We start from the raw sequence: 17,799 nt of genomic DNA, 5'->3' as shown, positions 1-17,799 counted from the left end.
AGATGGATCATCCAACACGTTAGGCCCCTGTCTAGAGGCTGTTGCCAGTTGGATGCAAGCTTCCTGTCTCAAGCTTAACGGGGAGAAGACAGACATCATTCTCCTTGGAAATCCCTCCCCGTCTGCTCTTGCACCCGTCTGGCCACCATGTCTTGGCGCTCCTCCTGCGCCCAAGTCCCAGATAAAGATCCTCGGGATCTGGCTTGACACTGCCCTTGATTTCTCTGTCCAGGCCACTAAGACTGCTGCCACTTGCTTCGGACTAATGAGGATGCTCCGGCGGGTGCTCCCTTTGCTCCCTTTCCAGGCGAGGAGGATCATGGTCCAGGCCCTCATTCTCTCTCGCCTGGATTACGGGAACGCTCTCTACCTGGGAGCACCGGCTTCGGTCCTTCAGAGGCTCCAGGTCACACAAAACAGTTCGGCCCGCCTATTGTTCAATCTGTCCCGTCGGCAGTCGGCGAGGAAGGCTCTGAAGGACCTTCATTGGCTCCCCATGGCTGCCAGAGTGCAGTTCAAAGCTCTGTGCATCATGCACAAATCCTTCCACCGTGTAGGCCCAGCGATTCTGCACCCTCTGGTTATGCCTTATGTTCCAACACGCCCCCTTCGGTCTGGTACCCTGCAGCTGGCCACCTCCTCTAAAATTAACAAAGCCCGTTGGGGTGGCCGCTCTTTTTCTCATTCGGCGACCAGACTCTGGAATGCCCTCCCCTTTGCCATCCGGGGTAACAGCAACCTCCTCTCGTTCAGAAAGGCCCTAAAAACGCATTTGTTTGCTAAATCTCTCTGATCTGCCCCGAGCCTGCGCTAAAACCATTTTATCTTCAAGCGCTGCGAGGCCCCAGGGCGGTTATGCGCTATACAAATGCAATTTTTCATTTCATTTCAATATGAGACATTCATTTCACTTGAAGCGTGAGTACACATTGTAATTATATCACTGGGCTGTACAACGCAATCACGCTGTTCGTCCTGTCTTTTGAGGTTTCTTTCTCATAGTTTCCCCGTTGTGCAACGATCGCTTTACACTGTGCCCATAAACAAATCGGACCCTTTAAAAAATACGCGATCGCATAGGTCACGTGACTGGCGTCATCGCCCTGGACGCATTGCGCGTTCTCAGCGTTTATCTTGAACACGGCGCCACTACCGCGCTGGATGATACGGGCGGCGGATGTGGCCGCTTTCAGGTGATCCAGCAGGGAGCCGTTTGGGATAAAGTAAGTCTCTTGCCAGCCCACACGGGACATTAGACTTGTTATTTAATTATCACTGGCTTTGGAAATACGCTATAATGCGTTTTTGTAAATAATTTTTTCCAGCGCCCAAACGTGAAGATTCCTCCTGCCGCATTGCCCATGGGGCTCATTTTTATTAAATGATAAGTAAGTGTACAACTCGGCTTACCTCTTTTGGAGTACTTTGTGCTCTTTATGCTACTTGCAAAGGTGTGTGTGTGTGTTTTCAGACGTAATCTTTCCGAGTTTGTAAACTCACTCGGTTTATCTAAGCACTGTTTTTAATGTAATCACATTTCCTCTTCATTTTTGGTATCTAATGCCTGTCAAGATAAAGTAATGTCTTTTGTCTACAATGTTGATTGAATGGTGGACATACCGATAACATGGGTCCGCTTTGGTGTTTTGAAGGTACAATTCTCCTTCTTCCTTCTGAATGAAGACACATTTGGTATGAATAATTAGGTGCACATGATTGGAGCTCTAATAGGGTAGAAGCATATATTTATGGCTACAAAGTTTGATATTCCATATTTTGATTTCTTTTCTATCTACCCTCACAGATGCAATGGTGTCTCCTATAAGAAGGAGCCTATAGCAACTTGGGGAAGACTTTTCTACTAAGTGCTTCGACAAATTACAGGTCGTATCATTAAGTGTCACTACTCCCTGTATCTGTGCACTTTAGCGTGCCCAGAACAGTGAGTCTATTCTTCTTCCTGGTCCTGACGAATGCCGAGCAAATTCAGCTCAACCGGCAGAAACATGTTGACCGTGTTTTAAATAATTTCTTTTCACTTTACTAATGGGACTATTTGGTTCAAATTTGCACAACCCTGAGTAGTCCAGAAAAATAACTATGTTTTCCGATCACTGTTTTTAACAGAGTTAGAGCTACCCTCTTATTAAATAACTTTGAGGAGTAGTGCATACTCTTTTTAGATTCACTTTCACTTCCCTAGCGATAAAAGGGACCCAATGAAGACAACTGGCTACCAGTGTTTCACTGGGGCCTGAGGGTCCTTTTAGCTAGTTCTTTGAACACGTGCACTCTATCTTTTCCAACTGACAATAACAGCCTTGTCTAATAACTTAGTGGTATTCAGTACTACTTTTGGCTAGTAGAGTTTGTCTGTTGTGGATACTAACACTCTCCTGTTGTTTGAGTTATGGATTCATAGGGGCATGAGAGTGTTTTCTTATAACCCTTACTCTCTTGTTGATGGAATTATTCTAACAGCGTGCAGCTGCGGGAGTTCATTTTAAGTTATTAGTATACCTTGAGAGGTTGTTTGGAACTTAGAAGGTGCGTCACAAACACACTTTTGCAATGGAGGCATCGGGCCTGTCTTACTCCAGGGAGGAGGCTGATGCCATCTTAAATGACACCTCCTCTTTGCTGACCCTTTAGTCGCTCAAGCAATATCCCAGACTACAGATTGGGATAAGCTTGGAGAACAAAAGAAAAACAGAATAAGAGCGATCTTGCATGGAACTATGATGAAGGAGTACCTCAAGAACAAAATGGCCCCTAAGGGACTTTTGGTTACCAATGCACCTCGTATATTCCTAGAAGATAGTGTATTTAGAAAGGAATGGGCACAAATAGCCTGGCACTGCACTCATGATTGGGCTATCCTTATTATTAAGACGGCGATGCGCCTTTCTGAGGCCTTATTAATTGAGATCCAGGCCACAGAAGCCCACATCAAGGCGACCGTCACAGGTTATAAAAAGAAGCTCGATGAGTTTAATAAAGAGCTCAATGAATATAAAGAAAATCTTGCGCAGTCCAAAGTAGCCAAATTCCAGAAAGATTTGAAGAGATGGTCCTATGATAAAACCTATCCCTACGCCAGTCAAGACTATGCCCCACCCACCCGTACTAATGATGACCCCGACACCTCAGTAGACTCAGATTCTAGTAATTCGAGCAATGAGAGTAAAGGGAACAAACAACGAGGCAGAGGTCGAGGGAAACAAAATTACAACCAATATAATCATCAATGGTTCCCTTACCCACACCAAGGACCTGGAGGTTTCCACCAGAATCCCTTTAACCAACCTCCGTTTCCACCGCAATTTGGTTGGAACCCACATTTTGCCCCCACCACAACAATTCCCTTCAAACATGTATCCACAGCCTTTTTTAGGTTTTGGCCGGAGAGGCAGGGGGAAGAGAAGAACAGGCAATCAGGTACACTGGGGCCCTACAGAAACCGTGGGGGACAACACACGGAGCAAGGCGCAGGAACAGAGAGCAGGACCGAGCAACCAACAAGTCTGATAACAAACCTATCAAAAGTCACCTTATCTGCAGATGAAATCGCAGTGTTAGAAAAGGGCCTTGGGTTTATACCCAGCCCCAGGTTGGACCGTTTCAAATTGAAATGTGAACTGGGTGAATTTTTTAGGAAACTCAGACTAAAATCTTTCTTTGAACAACAAAATACACAAGCCCAAGCCTCTTTGAGTGACACGAATTTCAAAAGGAAATCTAACTTTAATCCACCGACCCACCTAGTACCGGCTGACATCATAACTTTTGAACAAGCGGTATCCCGGGAGGTGGAGAGCTTGACTGAGCCAACTACCTTTAAAAATTTGACAGCAGGAGAATACAAGGCTATTAAATCCTTACAAGAGAATCAGGAAATCGTAATCAAAAGTGCCGATAAAGGAGGAGGCATAGTGGTTCAGGATGCCACAGCCTATGATGCCGAATGTAAGAGGCTTCTAGGGGATTCTAACAGTTACACCGTGCTCCACCAAGATCCTTCTCCTTTCTTGAAAGACGAAATTCTTGAGTTGGTCTCTACTGCGGAAAGAGATGGCTACATTACTAAACATGAGGCCGATTTCCTCACTACCTCTGAAGAAAAAATCCCTTACTTTTATACCCTTCCCAAAACCCACAAAAACCGCATACCACCGCCGGGAAGACCAATTGTGTCTGGGATTGGGTCCCAGTTGGAACCACTCTCTAAGTACTGTGATTTTTTCTTCAAACCCTTGATCCAATCCACAAGTACCTACATCAAGGATACGAAAAGCCTGCTTTCAATGTTACTAATTGTTGAACTTCCAGAAGAACCTTGTTATCTGGTGTCCTTAGACATTGAAAGTCTGTATAGTTGTATTCCGCAGGACGCAACTCTAATGGTTTTGGCAGACATCCTAGACCAGACCACATGGCCTTATAACACCTCCAAGACTTTTGTGATTGATTGTGCCACATTGGCACTAAAACGGAATTTTTTCCAATACCGAGACACCCTCTATCTACAGAAGACTGGCACCTCGATGGGCAGTACCTTTGCCCCCAGTATAGCGGGGTTGTATGTTTACAACTTCGAAAAAACGCACATCCTGGCAAACACCAACCCCTACGCTCTCAATGTTATCCTGTGGCAGAGGTACATTGATGATGTGCTTTTAATCTGGAAAGGGACAGAAGAAAGCCTACTATCCTTTTTTGACTGGGTCAATACTTGCGACCCCCATTTAAGATTCACACACCAGTATGACTCTAGATCCATTACCTTTCTAGACGTCACACTTACAAAAACTGGTAATCGAATAACGAGTAAGACATACTATAAACCAACAAGTAAGAATAATCTGCTCCATTTCTCCAGTTTTCACCCGCGATCTCTTCGCGAGAACCTCCCCTTTGGCCAATATCTACGTTTACGTAGAAATTGTAGCAATCTTGCTGACTTTAACAAACAAGCGGATGACCTTACACTAAAATTAGAACAGAGAGGTTACCCTAGTAAAATCCGACAGAAGAGTAGAAAAAGAGCAAGAAATAACAACAGGGAAGCGCTCCTGGAGGACAATACCAAGGAAAGTGAATCTGAGGTCCCTTTGACCTGCGTAACTACTTACAGTAACATTTCCAACTCTGTAAGTCGTTGCATAGGCAAGCACTGGCAAATCCTTACGAGTAATGGCAGAAATTGGCAGAAACCATTATTTTCCTACAAAAAAGAAAGGAGTTTGCAAGATGCCCTGGTACACACTCGCCCAAGAATCAATCAACCTAAACAGGGTGCCACTGTTCTGAATGCTTGGGGTTTGCCTTCGGTAATTGGCCATTTCCCCTGTGGGGGATGTAGTGTCTGCCACTTAACATCGCCTAAAAAAACACTACAACTAGAGGAGGGCAAAACCTGGTACCTAAGAAATCATACAAACTGTAATTCATGTAACGTCATCTACATGATTACATGTCCCTGCGGTCTTAGGTATATAGGGATGACCACGAGAAAAATCAAAACAAGAATAGGAGAGCACCGAAGTAACATCCGATGTGGCAGAGCCACTACAAAAATGACCACTCATTTTTTGGAGCAAGACCACTGTGCAAATGACGTCAAGTGGGTGGTAATTGAACAGCTGAACAACACCGATGAAAATACACTGTTTGAAAAGGAGCAGCGTTGGATATACCGTCTGTCCACGCATAGACAGGGCCTCAATGACGACATCCCCTGGGGATCTGTAATGCGTCGATAGATGGCCCACTCATTTTGACTACTAGCCTACTAGTTTCGACTACTTGTCTACCAGTTTTAACACCTCATGGTGTTTGTTTACCTAGCAATTATGGAAATTAGACAATGTACTATCTACTTACATGACATACGCAGTAGGCTTTCTGTATTTTGTTTCACTGACAATATAACAACAATATGAGACATTCATTTCACTTGAAGCGTGAGTACACATTGTAATTATATCACTGGGCTGTACAACGCAATCACGCTGTTCGTCCTGTCTTTTGAGGTTTCTTTCTCATAGTTTCCCCGTTGTGCAACGATCGCTTTACACTGTGCCCATAAACAAATCGGCCCCTTTAAAAAATACGCGATCGCATAGGTCACGTGACTGGCGTCATCGCCCTGGACGCATTGCGTGTTCTCAGCGTTTATCTTGAACAATGCGCCACTACCGCGCTGGATGATACGGGCGGCGGATGTGGCCGCTTTCAGGTGATCCAGCAGGGAGCCGTTTGGGATAAAGTAAGTCTCTTGCCAGCCCACACGGGACATTAGACTTGTTATTTAATTATCACTGGCTTTGGAAATACGCTATAATGCGTTTTTGTAAATAATTTTTTCCAGCGCCCAAACGTGAAGATTCCTCCTGCCGCATTGCCCATGGGGCTCATTTTTATTAAATGATAAGTAAGTGTACAACTCGGCTTACCTCTTTTGGAGTACTTTGTGCTCTTTATGCTACTTGCAAAGGTGTGTGTGTGTGTTTTCAGACGTAATCTTTCCGAGTTTTTAAACTCACTCGGTTTATCTAAGCACTGTTTTTAATGTAATCACATTTCCTCTTCATTTTTGGTATCTAATGCCTGTCAAGATAAAGTAATGTCTTTTGTCTACAATGTTGATTGAATGGTGGACATACCGATAACATGGGTCCGCTTTGGTGTTTTGAAGGTACAATTCTCCTTCTTCCTTCTGAATGAAGACACATTTGGTATGAATAATTAGGTGCACATGATTGGAGCTCTAATAGGGTAGAAGCATATATTTATGTCTCCAAAGTTTGATATTCCATATTTTGATTTCTTTTCTATCTACCCTCACAGATCCAATGGTGTCTCCTATAAGAAGGAGCCTATAGCAACTTGGGGAAGACTTTTCTACTAAGTGCTTCGACAAATTACAGGTCGTATCATTAAGTGTCACTACTCCCTGTATCTGTGCACTTTAGCGTGCCCAGAACAGTGAGTCTATTCTTCTTCCTGGTCCTGACGAATGCCGAGCAAATTCAGCTCAACCGGCAGAAACATGTTGACCGTGTTTTAAATAATTTCTTTTCACTTTAATAATGGGACTATTTGGTTCAAATTTTCACAACCCTGAGTAGTCCAGAAAAATAACTATGTTTTTCGATCACTGTTTTTAACAGAGTTAGAGCTACCCTCTTATTAAATAACTTTGAGGAGTAGTGCATACTCTTTTTAGATTCACTTTCACTTCCCTAGCGACAAAAGGGACCCAATGAAGACAACTGGCTACCAGTGTTTGACTGGGGCCTTAGGGTCCTTTTAGCTAGTTCTTTGAACACGTGCACTCTATCTTTTCCAACTGACAATAACAGCCTTGTCTAATAACTTAGTGGTATTCAGTACTACTTTTGGCTAGTAGAGTTTGTCTGTTGTGGATACTAACACTCTCCTGTTGTTTGAGCTTTGTAAAGAAAGAACTGTACCGGTTAAGTCTCCATGAGCTTTGGGAGGCCCCTGAGATAGGCTGCCAAAAAGTTTCCCGGAAAAGACTTGTGGAGATTCATAAGGAGAAAAGTCTTGCTTCCCTTGTGCTTGCACCCCACAATGGGATTTTAACTGAACGATTCCTGAACTCCAAAAATTCTTACTACTTTGAAAGTTTTATGGACATCATCTTCCCGATATTGGCAAGAAAACTTGTCATCCAATGGAGGCTTGGCACCTTGCCCATCAAATCCTTTACATGTAAATGGGCCAAGGGTGAAGACAAATCATGTCCTGGCTGTAGCATCCATGATGAGGAGGAAATCCACATTCTGTTCTTCTGCCCAGCCTACAATAGACCTAGGAAATACTGGCTAGTGCCTCTATGTAGGAACTTGGGCGTAAGGAGTTATGTGATCTCATACAGAATTTTGAAAACAAACTCTTCCCCTCATATAGTATTTGCTGTTGCAAAATTTCTAATGGCCATGTGGCACACTAGGAGGAAATTACTAAAAGCTTGTTTACCAAAGGATGGATCTGCCATATAGCTGTATTGCCAATGTACTATATGATATTTAACTGGGAATGATTCTCGCTTCTACACCTTCAAAGTATGTTTTTTATAATGTTTTATAATAATGTTTTAATACAATACGTATCTTTTTGTAATGCATGTTTTTATATGTACCTTTTATGGCCTAAATGGTCGAAATAAAGAATTTTTGGATTGGATTGGAATTCGAGATCGGTAATTTTATGAAAATTCTTGAAGGTTTTAATAATGTTAAAGTACAACACAGAAGGCAACAATATAACAGTTCAATAAATCAATCAGAAGACATAGAGATCAATTGCCATAGAGGCTGGCAACATTAAAAATAAATGCATTAATGAGCAAAACCAGAAAGGCCTAATGTGTAGCAAATTGGCAGTAAATCGGGCAGCATCCCTAGAGGTTCAGAAGTCTGGCTCACCTCAAATTTTAGGGCCTTTTATAATTAATTTCTTCATGGAAAGCAATTAAAATTTGTCGGCAAATAATTTTAACTTCGACATTCCAGCAATTGGGGAAGATATTGCTTTATTATTTCTTATTTTTATTACCAGGGGTTCGATAAAAAAGGTGAAAAGCAGGGGTGATAAGGGGCAACCTTGCCTAGTACCCCGTTTTATTTTAATCTTCCCAACTTGCTTGGCATTTATTATCACCTGGGCTGATGCCCCTTCATAAATATTTTGTAACATGCTAATAATAGGGGCGGGGAATCCAAAATAACCCAAAGAAAAAAATACCGCTGACCAGTTGACTTAATCAAATGCTTTTTCTGCATCAATCATAAGAATGCATGCAGAAATTGAATTAATATTAAAATAATCTAGCGCCTGTATTAAATATTCTGTGTTGGCAGCCATACTACGACCGGCTATAAAACCCGTTTGGTCTTGATGTATTACCTCCTGGGCTGCCAACACGAATCTTTGAGCCCAAATTTTCATGAAAACCTTATAATCAGAGTTTAATAGACTAATTGGTCTATAGGAATTTACGTCCTCCGAATTCTTGCCTTTCTTAACAAAACTAATAATTGTGGACTCTTTAAACTCTGAGGGAACCCTACCACCTAGTCTAATATAATTAAATAAATGTTTCAAGGGATCTTCCAATTCCTTCAAAAAAACCTTATAAAATTCGATTGGGAATCCATCTATCCCTGAGGCCTTTGCTACTGCTGTGGCTTTTATACTATTCTGAATTTCCAGATGACTTATATCACAGCCTATTTGATTAGATCTGAAGTTGGAAATTTTGGGGATATTTAAACTATCAAAGTATTCCCTGATCAATATTTCCTCCACTTGAATATCAGTAGAGTATATTCTCTCGTAATGATCAAGGAATATTTTCGCAATTCCCTCACTTCCAGAATCTATTCCACCTGACGGGTCTTGGATTTTTAAAATGATGGAAGACTCTTGTTTTTTCCTGATCGAATTTGCCAGCAGCTTACCCATGAGTTGACTGTCTTCATATAGCTTTTGTTGAAAGGCTGTTGAGCTATTTATCTCTTCTAGGATGAAGAAGTCCCTAAACAATGCTTTAGCTTGTTCCCAGTTATTAGGTTTTTGATTCAGTTTCAATGTATACTCATTCTCAGCAGCACACTGAAGGGCAGAAATTTTTCTTTTTCGGTCATTTGCTTTATTGCAAGAAAATGCTATAATCTGCCCCCGGGCTGCTGCTTAAAATTATTTGCCGACGATATCATCCTTTACATGGCTCCTGATAAAGAAAAGATCTTACATCTTATGAAAGAGCTTCAGGAATATGAGAAGATAGGGGGATATAAAATCAATGAGAAAAAAAACGGAAGTTCTTATTATAAATTCAAATTTAGATTTCCTTCCGCCAAATCTTCAGTTCCAAGCAGAAAAAAGGGACCCAATAAGATATTTAGGGATTTATGTGACCAGAGACTATCAAGAACTTTTTCAACTGAATCACATAAAAACAAAGAATAAAATGAAGAGCCTTTTAGAACAATGGGATATACTGCCCCTATCATTGATTGGCAGAGTGGCATTGATAAAAGATGAACATATTACCTCTGCTTTTATTTTTGTTTAGTAAGTAAGTAAGTAAGTAAGCTTTATTCGATAAAAAATCATATCATAAAAGCATTTCATACATCTTAAAAAACATTTTTAAAACAGCAATCATCAGCATAAGAACATTTTATAGACATAGCAGCATATTGGATGTGAAGACTCTGTCACTGGATTAACAGTTTTCTTGCAGCTCTAAGACGCCAGGCCCAGCCCAAGAATTTTGCCATGCAGGTGGAAAAGAAGGGTCTAGCATCTGTACGTAAAATACGCAGTGCTTCTAAGTGGGAACGAGTTCCCAGACACCTGCAGAGGGGCTTCAACCACCTACGTCTCGGGGCTGCATAGACACTACACTCAAACAACATATGGGACACAGACTCTACCCTTAGGTCACAAAAAGGGCAGTAAGGTACAGTCTGGGCCGGCGGTCTCCAAGTGGACGTAAACTCACATAATGGAAGCACCCCCACCCTAAACTTGATGTACAGTGATCTGTCCCATGAGCTCTGGATAGTATCCAAATAAGATTCCCTTAACGGTAACTCTTTGATCGACAAGAACAGTATTACAGATTTACAATGGTTTGTACTACGAACCCTCTCACTGTCTACCCATGCCCAATAAGCCTTCTTTAACTGTTGTTTCGGGGGTGCAGATTTGTTGGCCCAAGCCTCTCCTAATCCTAGTTTGTGCAACAACTTTTTGACTTCCCTGAGCCAGATGATTTTATGCGAGCCCGGTAGTGACATAATGTCATTCAGGGCTTCTGCATAACTTCTAAGTTCCTGCACATTCCAGATTCTGGACCATAACAGGAGTGGGCGTAGTTTCGCTTGATCGCAGATAGCCCGGGTGCCTGCGTCTAGCAGCAGTGGGATAGTTGGTGTGCTGTGGGGCAAACCCATTAGATCTTTATGGAAGTTATTCTCAAGGTGAACCAGAGTGTCAACTTTATGAGGGCCCCACAGTTCGGCACCGTAAAGTGCCGCGCTCACAACCCTTGCCCTATAGATATCCAGGGGCGCCCCAATAGGTTTTAGTGATGAGGCTCGCTGCTCCTTGAGCAAGGCACCTGCCACCCTTTTGTGAATCAAGAACACTTTTTGGTGGTGTGCCTTCCAACTCATGGTGTCACTGATGCGTATACCCAGGTAGTCAAATTCTTTGACGCGATCAAGTGGAACAGAATCTAGGACCGGGGGAAAGACAGACTTTTTGGGCGGGTTAAGAACCAAGAACTTGGTTTTCCCTATATTTATGGCCAAACCCCTTTCATCACAAAAGGCCTTGAAGCTGGAGAGCAGCGATTGAATGCCCATTGGGGATTTCGAGATTAGGAGGGTATCGTCCGCGAACAGGAGCGTTGGAATTTTCCTTCCAGCCAGGGTGGGTGCGTCTGATGGTTGCTGGAGTAGATGCTCCACCACTCCGTTAATATAAAAAGAAAACAGAGTGGGGGCAAGCACACACCCTTGGCGGACGCCCCTGTCCACGGGGATACGAGGTGTTTTCTCTCCCTGTGCACCCCATCTAATTTGGGCAAAATTCCTGTCGTGAAATTTTATAAGGAGCGAGAGCAGGTAGGGGGGGAGGCCTAACCCATCGAGGACGTTCCATAAAAGTGCGCGTGGTACTAGGTCGAACGCAGTCCGCAAGTCAATGAAGACTAAATACAGACTGCCCCCTCCCAGCACCACCACTTTCCAATAGATCATTAGAAGGCGGAACGTCTGCTCGATTGTGCCTGTTCCTGTTCTGAAACCCGCTTGAAGATCTGACAGGATATGATTTTCGTCGGCCCACTGGATAATCCTGCCCAGTACCACCTTTCCTGCCACCTTTTGGGAAGAGTCCAATAAACTAATTGGCCAGTAGTTCGCTGGGTCGTCCCTAGAGCCTTTTTTAAAAATAGGTACGACTTCAGCGCCCCTCCAAGAGTCAGGAAAAACTCCACCCAATAATACTTCATTCAGAAGGGAGGCGATTAAGCTGCTCCAGGAAGATGGGTAATTCTTAATTAGGTCTCCTGGGATCCCATCAGGACCTGCCGCTTTGTTCGGGACAATGCATTGAATTGCTCTCTCGACTTCCAAGCTGGTGAATAACCCGTCCTGGCACCGGGGATCAGAAATAGAATTAGGCAGTAAGACCATGGGTGGGCAAACCAACTGAGATGGACCTGGAGGGGCAGAATATAAATTCAAAAAGTGATCGAACCATACGCCCCCTGGAATGTTACAAGTTAGCTGCGGGTCAATGGGCTTTTCCCTCGATCTTAATAGGTCCCAGAACCCCTTGGCATCCTTCCTGATGCTTGCCTCTACTAGATCTCCCCAGAAATTAGAATCATATTCCTGCTTGGCTTCAGATAGGGTTTTTTTGTAAATTTTCCTAGCGGCCCTAATATCAACTGCGTTTTTGGACTTTAATGTGGCAACAAGTTCCCTCTTGGCTACACGACATTTAGCTGTAAACCACTTAGCTGTTTGTTTCGAGGGGCCCCTACGAGTAGATTGGGGAACAATGAATAAATTACTCAATGCCAATACAGTCTCAGTGTATAGGGGTAGAATCTTAGTATCAGTTAGCCTTGAGGTGTCCATCCGAGACTCTGCTCCTTCCAAAATAGTCCCGGCTTGGGCCATCCTTGTTTCATCGACTGAAACTTTCACCCACTTCAAGCGCCTACTGCAGTTTGTAGGGGCTAATTCGTGGGTAGATTTCCACTTATGGCTGGGAGGGCCTTGGTTTCCACCCTGCCAAGGAGATGAGATAGTTAGTGAAAAAGGGTTATGGTCGCTATCACCTGACACTATAACCTCCATGTCTTGGTGGTGTTGCCAGAGGTTATAGTTAAGCATCACGAAATCGATCCTTGATGTATGGCCTGGTCTGTTGTAGGTATGGGCACCTGTATGGTCAGATTTGGAACGCCCGTTTGCTGCTCGCAATTTATGCTCCATACAAAGAGCATTGATCTCAATTGCGTTTTGCGACCATTTAGGGATCGGGTCAAGGCTAAGAATAGGAATGCCTCTCCTGGTATCCTCCTCAAAAGTGTCCAAGATATCTTCTCTGGCCAGAGGTTCAAAACAGCAATTGAAGTCGCCTGCAAGCATTACGTAAGAGTCCACACTGCAGGCGGCCAGATTGTGGTTTAGGCCTGTAGAGGGTAGATGGGATGCACCGCCTTTGGCACCCCTCAGGTAAATATTAAAAAGTTCCAAGCTTCTTCCCCCTTTGTGGGTTATCGTTAGCCACTGGAGATCAGGTGACTGGGTGTTTCTTACTATTACTCTAAAGTCCAGTGCAATATTGATCCAAATAATAAGGCCGCCTGACGGGCGACCTTTGGAACCTTGTTCCTGGGCAGCGGGGATAAAAAAGGTAGAGAATCCCACTCGGTGTCTTGGCTCCAAGCACCAGGTTTCCTGGAAAAGACAGATGTGATAGGGTTCCAGGAAATCATTCCATTCGGGAATATCAAAGTTGCGACCAAGACCAGCCACATTCCAACTTAAGATTTTTAGAGCAAAGTCACCGGGTGGAGAAGCCTTAGTAGAAACAATAGGCATAGGAGAGACAAACGTATCCTCAAGTTTAGGAGACCTCACAGGTAGCTCAATTTGCTGGTTAGGGGTCACAAAGCAGCCAGAACAGGTAGGACCAGATGGTTCGATAGAGGTAGCTGCAGAGTGGGACATATAGGGTAGGTACGGCCAATCTTCCCTACCGGGAGTTTTTGTTGCATCAAATGTGGATGGCTCCCCTTCAAACCGTGGGCTATTTGGTCGTCCCACTTTATTTGTTACAAACTCAGGACCAGTGCAATCATTGGGATCATGCCCCTGCGATGGTAAAATTTCCGTTCGAGGTTGGTTAGCTGGTTGCGCTGGGAGTCAATCCACCTCCTCTAGGGTCCCGAATCTGTTGTAAGTAGAGAGACCGTTCCAATGAAGGAGGGTCTCCTTCTGGCCCCGGGACTTATTCAGCCATGGATGTTGTTGGACCAATGTCCAATTTTCCCCCTGATTTCGGCTTGGTCGAGGAAGATAAAAAAAGGATAATGGTTTAGGTGTAACTAGGGAGTCATCATTGCTTGGCCACAAGCAAATGTGATGCGCCGTGTGGGGATCTTCGAAGGTCACTACTACGCAGTCTCCCGGGATGGATTTCAGCGTTGGGCCTACCCAGGGAGTTCTGCGAACCATTAGTACGCGACTTCTTCGGCCATTGGGGATTGGTCTGTTTACGTTTAACCAGTGCATTATTTTATTTTTGAGCGACCAGTGGTTTTCAAATTGGCCATCACCTATCATGGGAACACCCGTCAGAACAACCACATAGTCGTTTGCCTCTGGGGGGAGGTCAATATAGCCACCTCTAAAGTTGTCTTTAGCTGGTGGGACTTGGGTTTCACTAGGAATCGACCTGTTGGGTATATTATGTTTGGAATTTTGCTGGTGGCGTGAAGAGCCCCGTGGAGGAACCTTTGGTTTTTCACGAGCTTGCTCCACCGTAACAGTCCTTGGTTTAGGGACAGGCTTTATTGTGGGTAATACAATAGAGGAAGTTTGGTTGGTTTGGGGAGCAGTGGATTGTGGCGTTGGGTCAGCAACAGTGATACCCTGGTTTTCAAGACTTTTCAACCCAAGAGTGGCCAAAGCAATAATGCTCTTCTCCATTTCTAACAAGTTGTTTTCGATCCTAGATAGTCTTAAATCTAGGGGTGACAAAAGTTTTTTAAGAGTCTCCCATACCACCTCTATAAATTCCTTGTTATTTTTAATTAACCCATCTACTTCAGAGTCCGCACCTGCTGGGGTATTAGGGAAGGGAATGGATGGTACCCTTTCCTGTCCCTCACTAGGTGGCTGTGCATTAAGAGTATGCTCTGCGCCAGCATTAGGTGCTGTGATGTTAGTCAGAGGCAGATCTTTGGGAACAGCAATTTTCGCTTTTTTGCGGAAATAAGCAGAGCGAGAATTGCGTTTCCTCTTTGGTTGCTTGCCACTAGAAGTAGTATTAGGTAGATTTAACGGAAAGGGAACGATAGGGGCTGGGTTGGACACACTAGATGGTATCGGTGGGATTATCTCAACATTATTTCCTAAGGCAGGTTGGCGAGTAGCCGGGGTCGGGGAATGATGGACATCGACCTGAGTGATTATACAATGTGGACGGGCCGGACGCTCAGGGGTGACAGAAGTGGCTATGTGGCCTAAGGAAAATTTCTTGGAAAGTGCAATTACTTGGGACACTCGTCTGGCAGCATCTAATTCTAGCGAGACCCGGTTTTGGAGTTTGGATATCTCTTCGTCAATGGCTATGTTGGTGCGGGTAATAAAGTCATCCATGGGCCCGCTGATCTGTGACCCACCTTTGGAAGTTTTACTGCGAGTTACCCTTGAATTCATAGCGATAGGAGCACAGTGGCGAAGGTGGGTCTTGGGTCCCTAAGTAAATGTATTGAATCCAGGAATAGCAGGTGAAAAAGGGATGGGCCAGTCCAGTCCTTTTCGTCCTCGAACGGCCTCAAACGGCCCGCTCTTAGCCCGGTCTTTGCCCCGGGCTGCGTCCCGCGCTGCGGGAGTTCGCACAATGTTTATAGTTGGTGGAAAGGGTGGGGGGCGGAGCTTCAGGGAGAGCGGACCGGAAGATGGACACGGTCTCGCAGGGACACCTGGGTCAGGTAGTCCCTGCACGCTCGCAGCCCTGAAGCTTTGGCAAGTTCCTGACGCCAAACCAGGAATCCCCACGGCAGCAGGCAAAGACAGCTGAGGCCCAGGCACGAAGCGGCACACGCGGAGCGGGTGCGGCGAGTTCCACACAGGGATCCACACAGGGATACAGCAAGAGTAAACAGGTAGGCGCTAGTCCACAAAGCGCTGGTAAGGTGCAGGTGTCCCAAGGGTCAGAGACTGATCCTGTTGCTTTTACACTCCTTCGATGGGCGGGGGACGGAGCTTCAGGGAGAGCGGACCGGAAGATGGACACGGTCTCGCAGGGACACCTGGGTCAGGTAGTCCCTGCACGCTCGCAGCCCTGAAGCTTTGGCAAGTTCCTGACGCCAAACCAGGAATCCCCACGGCAGCAGGCAAAGACAGCTGAGGCCCAGGCACGTTTAGTAATATTCCAATCAAAGTCAATATGGCCTTTTTTAACGAACTAGAATCCATGATGAGAAAATGTATTTGGAACAAAAAGGCCAATAGACTCAAACTCGCGGTAATACAACTTCCTGTTAACCAAGGCGGGCTTGCTCTTCCCCATTTTAATACATATTACGAAGCAGCTTTTTTCGATATAATGGCAGGATTATTAAAGGCTAGACAGACAAGAGACAACTTTTTTTTAAATAGAATGCTTGAGGAATCAGGCTCTCAAATTCCTATCTTCTTAAAACTGCAAAGCTTCCAAAGAGAACACGATACAAGACACTGATGGGGTATTCATCAAGATTACGGCTGCTATTTGAAAAACATGGTTCAGATGGATCTATTTATTTGAAACTGTCAGAATGTGCTAAAATGGGTCTTAGGATTTCTTCAAGTCATCTGACAGAATGGGAATCGGCCGGATTCTGTGAAATAAGGCATCTTCTTACTCAAAATACCTTAAGTAGCTGGCAAATGGTTAGAGATAGAACGCATCTGAGGCGGCTCATGTTTTTTCAATATTTGCAATTGATTTATTTTATAAGAAAAGAAGTAGGAAGTCTAGATTCAACACCCAATGCTTTGTTAACAACGCTATATGGGGAGAAACATAAGGGTATTGGATTCTGGTATAAAAAGCTACCCCCTTCTGGATCATCTACTATAATAATTAACCACTTGGAGAAAATAAATCTTACATTACAGTGTGTATTGTCAGATAAAGACTGGGAGACAATATGTTATTTAGGAAACAGAGCATTTCGAGCAGCTAACTATAAGCAAATGTCCTTTCTTTCTCGCTGGCTGGCATATTATACCCCGGAGGCCCTACAGAGAATGTTCCCTGAATGTGAGAACAAATGTTTTAGATGCAAAACCAGGGGACAGGGTGGTTGGTACCATATTTTTTTCTCATGCCCAAAGTTAGAACCCTTCTGGAAGGAGATTTTCGCAGATTTGGAAATAGCAACTGGGAAAATTCTTCTTCCAGAAGGGGAAGTGGCCCTTTTTGGCATCAGTAAAGACAGGAATAGGTTAAATGAATCAGAAGAAGTGTTTATTTTTATTTCAGCTGCTGTGGCACGGTCCCTGATTTTGCAAAATTGGAAATCTACGCTGAGTCCATGTCATGTTAAGTGGGTTAATAAAATGAGAAGAACATATATTTTGAGAGAGCCTATGCAGGTAGAGTGGGTGCAATTGCAAGATTTGAAAGGAATTGGAAACATTTTAACAAGCTTGAACTGTTAAAAGAAAGGTGATTGTTATATTTTAGTTAATTGTAAGTATCCATCTGCCGTGCTATATCAAATTGCTAAACACTTTTATCATATATATTAGTCAAAGGGGAAGAAAGAAGGAAAGGAAGGGAGAAGGAAGGAAGGGAAGGAGGGAGAAGAGGGAAAGAAAGAAAAAAGGATATATATATATATATGTTTTTTTTTGTTTTTTTGTTTTTTTCTTCCTTTTTTTTCTTTTCGTTATTGTATTTGCACTTCATGAAGTGTATTACTATTTGCGTTACTATGCATCGGCACTTTATTGCATTAGTCAC

The sequence above is a fragment of the Lissotriton vulgaris genome, chromosome 5, assembly GCF_964263255.1.
Source record: "Lissotriton vulgaris chromosome 5, aLisVul1.2, whole genome shotgun sequence".
NCBI lineage: Eukaryota > Metazoa > Chordata > Amphibia > Caudata > Salamandridae > Lissotriton > Lissotriton vulgaris.
This window is presented reverse-complemented; position numbering follows the sequence as displayed.